Genomic DNA, 6,763 nt, shown 5'->3' with positions numbered 1-6,763 from the left:
GGAACTTTAAGTTGCTGACACTCTCCAACTCTGGTTTATGGACCTTCGGTTTCCTCCTCCTGAAGTCAATAATCAGCTCCTTGGTTTTGCTGACATTGAGTGAGAGGTTGTTGTTATGGCACCACTCTGCCAGATTTTCAATCTCCCTCCTGTATGCTCAATCATCACCAATCTCCTTAAAATTACGGCATCTTGTATTAGCCATTTCCACACTGGGAAAATGTCTCTGACTATCCGTGCAGTCTATGCCTCTTATCATCTTGTACATCCCTTCTCCTTCTTTGCTCCGAAGAGGAAAGCCCCAGCTCACTCAGCCTATCCTCATAAAACATGCTCTCTAATCCAGACAGCATCCTGGTGAATCTCCCACTCACCCTCTCCAAAGTTTCACATCCTTCCAATGAGGTGACCAGAACTGAACACAACAATCCAAAGCTCAACCAGAGTTTTATAGAGCTGTAACATTACCCTGCAACTCTTGAAGTTAAATAAAAAGCATGGTTAGATGTCACAAAGTAGATGGCAATGCTGTAATCATTTGACCTAAGGCCCCTTCCATCCTCATCAAGGGGCCTGCTAACCTTCCCTCCTTTCATACAACGTGTTATCATGATCTTACTCATTGTGCAACTGGTAAATGTTTGAACAGGAAGAGGCCACTCGGTCCTTCAAGCTTCTCCTGTTCCAATAACTCAATCTATTCTGGGCAGATGGTCTCATCTGTTGTGGTTGGCAGCTCATCCAGGAGAAGGAAAATGTGGATATCAAACTCTACTGCCTTGTGGCTATACCCAATCATGGGGAAGGCTTTGGGAGTGAACCTCGAGGAAAAAAGTCTGGAGCTAGCAGCCCTAAGGTAGTCCTACGTTGAGTTCAACACTGACTGGCAACTCCTGCAACGCCGCTGGTCTCTGTCGTTCCTTTGGATTAGTGAGCCATGCGGAGAGGGGGAGCCTGTTGCATGGCATCTGCTTGCTCTCCATATCATCCTGCTCTGGCTTCAATGTTGACCGGTAGGACACAACATCTATGGTTGACCCAGGCCAACAGAGGGCCACCAACTCAAACTACTGGCCTTGATTTCATAACATGTAGCACCCTTGCTAAACAAAAGTTTTTAAATCTCCAAAGCGTGATCTTAAGTTGACTTCTAACCTCAAGGAATCCTTGGAAGGATTCCCAATTTCCACTTCCTTTTTCATGTTCTCTGACTTTACTCCAAAATTTTCTGCACCCTTATGTCAGGCTCCTTCCTAGTCGTGTACCCGCCCCCCTCACTATGCCAAACACCAGAGGATGTATGCTCAAACCAGAGCTCATAGAGGAATGAGAAGTGGAAAGAGTGAGCAGTTTCAAATTCCTGGGTGTCACTATCTCTGGACCCCACATATCAATGTACCTACAAAGAGGAAACAGCGGTATCTGTATATCATTAGGAGTTTGAGGAGATTTGATATGGCACCAAAAACACTTGAAAATGTCTACAGATGCACCACATCCTGACTGGCTGCATCACGATCTGGTATAGAGCACAGGATCGAAATAAGGTGCGGAGAGTTGTGAACTTAATCAGCTCCATCATGGGCATTAGCCTCCGTAGTTTCCAGGTCATCTTCAAGGACTGATGCCTCAAAAAGGCAGTGTCCATCATTAAGGACCCCCACCACCCAGGACATGTCCTGTTCTCACTGCTACCAGCAGGAAGGAGGTACAGAAGCCCGAAGACAGACACTCAGTGATGCAGGAACAGCTTCTTCCCGTCTGCTATCTGGTTTCTGAATAGACATTAAACCCACAAACACTGCCTCACTGCTTCTATGGTTTTTCTTTTTGCACTACTTGCTCATTTAACGAGTTAATAATTTGATATATATATATATATAACAAGAGAAAATATGCAGATGCTGGAAATCCAAGCAACGCACACAAAATGCTGGAGGAATTCAGCAGGCCAGGCAGCATCAATGGAAAAGAGTAAAGTTGACATTTTGGGCAAGACCTTTCGGCAGGACTGGAGAAAAAAAGTTGAGGAGTAGATTTAAAAGGTGGGAGGAGGGAAGGCAGAGGCACAAGGCGATGGGTGAAACCTGGTGGGGGAAGGATGAAATAAAGAGCTGTGAAGTTGACTGGTGAAATTCAGGGTCCCTGATAGTCCTTTCAGGCAATGGAACACTTCATCTGTGAGTCTAATGGGGTCATATATTGTTTCCTGGTGTGGCCTCCTGTACATTGGTGAGACCTGACGTAGATTGGGAGACTGCTTCGCTGACCATCTATGCTCCATCTGCCAGAAGAAACAGGATCTCCCAGTGGCCACCCATTTCAATTCCACTTCCCATTCCCATTCCAATATGTCCATCCATGGCCTCCTCCACTGTCGTGATGAGGCCACACTTAGATTGGAGGAACAACACCTTATATTCCACCTGGGTAGCCTCCAACCTGATGGCATGAACTTCTGGTAATACCCTCCCCCTTCACCCTCCCCCATCCCCTTTTCCCTCTCTCATCTTATCTGCTGCCTGCCCATCACCTCCCTCTAGTTCTCTTCCCCACTTTTCTTTCTTCCATGGCCTTCTGTCCTCTTCTATCAGGCTCCCCCTTCTCAAGCCCTGTATCTCTTTCACCAATCAACTTCCAAGCTCTTTACTTTATCCCCCCCCCCGCCCCCGGGGTTTCATCCATCACCCGTGTTTCTCCCTCCCCTCTTTTAAATCTACTCCTCAGCTTTTTTTCTCCAGTCCTGCCAAAGAGTATCTGCCGAAACGTCAGCTGTACTCCTTTCCCAGTTGCTGCCTGGCCTGCTGAGTTCCTCCAGCATTTTGTGCGTTTTGCTGATATATTCAGTTTGTTTTATCATGTACAATATTGCATTGTGCTGCTGCCGCATGACAACTAATTTCACGACATGTGTCGGTGACATCAAACCTGATTCTCATTCTTGAAGGTCTAATAAAGGACAGCACTTGTTGTAGCCGTTCTCCCAGCTCCAGGAACACGGACTCGAGGCCAGCCTCTGTCGCCGTCCGTGTGGAACGTTCACGACGACGGGTGTTTTGTATAATGCTTCCGTTCCACCTCGAGAGCCATAGATCGAGTGGTCTCTCCGAGACTTTGCTCCAGGGCAGAAAGAGGGCATCGTTTTAAGGTGATTGGGAGAAAGTATACATTGGAGGCGAGGGGGGTGGGGGGAGAGTCAGGGCTCAGGCGGACAAGGGGTCTCCGGTTGAGACCTACCGGAAAGAAAAAAAAGCCCGGGGGCTAACAGAAGGCAAGAGATTGCTGTAGCAGAGATGGTGAAGGAGAATCGGAAGGGATTCTACAGATGTGTTAAGAGCAAAAGGATTGCAAGGGACAAAATTGGTCCTCTGGAAGATTAGAATGGCAATCTATGTGTGGAGCCGAAAGAGATGTGGGAGATCTTAAATTGTTTTGCATCTGTATTTACTAAAGAGATTAACACGGAGTCTATAGAAGTGAGACCAAGAGGCATTAACTTCATGGACCCTATACAGATTACAGAGGAGAACATTTTTTGCTGTCTTGAGGCAAATACGGCTAGATAAATCCCCAGGGCCTGACAAGGTGTTCTCTCGGAACCTGAGAGAGGCAAGAAGAGAAATTTGCTGGGGACCCAGCAGAGATGGTTAAATCATTCTTAGTGACGGGAGAGGTACCAGAGGATTGTAGGATAGCCCATGTTGTCCCACTATTTAAGAAATGCTTTAAAAATAAACCAAGAAATTACAGGCTAATAAGCTGGACATCAGTAGTGGGAAAGTCATTGGAAGGTATTCTATGGGACCAGGTATATGGGTTTTTGTGGTTTGCAGTAAACTTGTGGCATGGCGTCATCCGAAGCTCCCAATTGATCTACCGCTCGATCCTTGATTTCCGTCTGCCTTCACTGTGATGGCAAGCTGATAATGGCTTTCAGCCCCGGGGCAGAAACGCTCTCCCACTTTTCGTCCCTGTCCAGCCCTTCGTGCGCACGTCGGGACAAGGCATCAGCATCAGTGTTCCTGCTTCCCTGCCGGTACTTCAGGCTGAAATCACAGGCAGACAACACCGCCAGGCACTGATGGCCGGTGGCATCCAGCTTCACCGAGGTCAGGATGTAAATTAGGGGATTGCTGTCCGTCCTCACCGCAAACTTGGCACCATAGAGGGAGCCAACTCAGTTTATCTACCACAGCCCATTTCAACGCCAGAAACTCCAACTTGGGCGCGGGATAGTTTTTTCTCAGAGGGTGACATACTCTGGCTGACAAACGCAATGGATCTCAACCCGGAGCCCTGATCCAGATACAGGACGCCCTCTAAACCCTCTCCGCTGGCTCCCGTATGCAGATGTACGGCAACCGGGGGTCTGCGAAAACCAGCACAAGCGCCTGGGTCATCACCTCCTCCAGCGACTGAGAGACCTCCTCACGTTTCGCATCCCACCTCGATCCAAAAGGCTCCGACGGGCTAAGATACTCTCTACTCTCCTCTCCCTTTCTTCCCCAACGGAGGGTAACCGCACAGAAGCCGATTCACTTCCGCGTAGTCCTTCACGAACCTCCGATGAATCTCCGGGTTGTACATGGTGACATAAATGAACCCGAAGTATCAGCCACACGTGAATGGTGGATCAGACTGAATGGGGCGAATGGCCTAATACAGCACCTGCATCGTATGGTCAATACTTGACACACCGCTGTTCAGCAAGGCCAAGAAGCCGATTATAGACTTTGCAGCAGACGGAAACCTAAGGTCTGTGGACCTCTTTGGGGGGATCGAGGTGGAGATCGAGGGACAGCAAGTTTAAATTTCCAGCTGTTAATTCAGAGGACCGGGCCTGCGCCCAGCATGCAAGTACAATTATGAAGGAAGCACGGCAGCACCTCAGCTTCCTTAGGAATTTGCGAAGATTCGGCACGACAACAAACTTCTATAGATGTGTAGTGGAGAGTATATTGTCTGGCTGTAATGGAAACACCAATACCCTTGAACTGAAAATCGTACAGAAAGTAGTGAATACAGCCCAGATCACTACGGGCAACGCCCTGCCAACCACTGAGCGCATCTACATGAAACGTTGTCTCAGGAAAACAGCGTCCATCATCAGGAATCCCTGCCACTCAGGTCATGGTCTCATCTCGTTGCTGCCATCATGGAGGAGGTACAGGAGCCTCAGGTCCCACACCACCAGGTTCAGGAACAGTTATTACCCCACAACCGTCAGGCTCCTGAACCAGTGTGGATAACTTCAGTCACCACAATGAGCCTCAGGTCCCACACCACTAGGTTCAGGAACAGTTATTACCCCACAACCATCAGGCTCCTGAACCAGTGTGGATAACTTCAGTCACCACAATGAGCCTCAGGTCCCACACCACCAGGTTCAGGAACAGTTATTACCCCACAACCATCAGGCTCCTGAACCAGTGTGGATAACTTCACTCACCTCAATGAGCCCTAGGTCCCACACCACCAGGTTCAGGAACAGTTATCACCCCACAACCATCAGGCTCCTGAACCAGTGTGGATAACTTCACTCACCACAATGAGCCTCAGGTCCCACACCACCAGGTTCAGGAACAGTTATTACCGCACAACCGTCAGGCTCCTGAACCAGTGTGGATAACTTCAGTCACCACAATGAGCCTCAGGTCCACACCACCAGGTTCAGGAACAGTTATTACCCCACAACCATCAGGCTCCTGAACCAGTGTGGATAACTTCACTCACCACAATGAGCCTCAGGTCCCACACCACCAGGTTCAGGAACAGTTATCACCCCACAAACATCAGGCTCCTGAACCAGTGTGGATAACCTCACTCACCACAATCAGCCTCAGGTCCCACACCACCAGGTTCAGGAACAGTTATCACCCCACAACCATCAGGCTCCTGAACCAGTGTGGATAACTTCACTCACCACAATGAGCCTCAGGTCCCACACCACCAGGTTCAGGAACAGTTATCACCCCACAACCATCAGGCTCCTGAACCAGTGTGGATAACTTCACTCACCACAATGAGCCTCAGGTCCCACACCACCAGGTTCAGGAACAGTTATCACCCCACAACCATCAGGCTCCTGAACCAGTGTGGATAACTTCACTCGCCACAATGAGCCTCAGGTCCCACACCACCAGGTTCAGGAACAGTTATCACCCCACAACCATCAGGCTCCTGAACCAGTGTGGATAACTTCACTCGCCACAATGAGCCTCAGGTCCCACACCACCAGGTTCAGGAACAGTTATCACCCCACAACCGTCAGGCTCCTGAACCAGTGTGGATAACTTCACTCGCCACAATGAGCATCAGGTCCCACACCACCAGGTTCAGGAACAGTTATTACCCCACAACCGTCAGGCTCCTGAACCAGTGTGGATAACTTCACTTCCCACAATGAGCCTCAGGTCCCACACCAGCAGGTTCAGGAACAGTTATTACCCCACAACCGTCAGGCTCCTGAACCAGTGTGGATAACTTCAGTCACCACAATGAGCCTCAGGTCCACACCACCAGGTTCAGGAACAGTTATTACCCCACAACCGTCGGGCTCCTGAACCAGTGTGGATAACTTCACTCCCCACAATGAGCCTCAGGTCCCACACCACCAGGTTCAGGAACAGTTATTACCCGACAACCATCGGGCTCCTGAACCAGTGTCGATAACTTCACTCCCCACAATGAGCCTCAGGTCCCACACCAGCAGGTTCAGGAACAGTTATTACCCCACAACCATCGGGCTCCTGAACCAGTGTGG

At 49.3% G+C, this 6,763-nt stretch overlaps 1 pseudogene; it reads right to left on the bottom strand.

Moving 5' to 3' along the window:
• Nucleotides 1-489: 489 nt before the first annotated feature.
• Nucleotides 490-603, bottom strand: LOC134355304 (U6atac minor spliceosomal RNA; annotated as a pseudogene).
• Between the last annotated feature and the right edge of the window lie 6,160 nt (nt 604-6,763).

This window comes from Mobula hypostoma, chromosome 12 (genome assembly GCF_963921235.1).
Source record: "Mobula hypostoma chromosome 12, sMobHyp1.1, whole genome shotgun sequence".
Classification (NCBI taxonomy): domain Eukaryota; kingdom Metazoa; phylum Chordata; class Chondrichthyes; order Myliobatiformes; family Myliobatidae; genus Mobula; species Mobula hypostoma.
The sequence above is the reverse complement of the archived record's forward strand: the minus strand, read 5'-3'. Positions and strand labels throughout refer to the sequence as shown.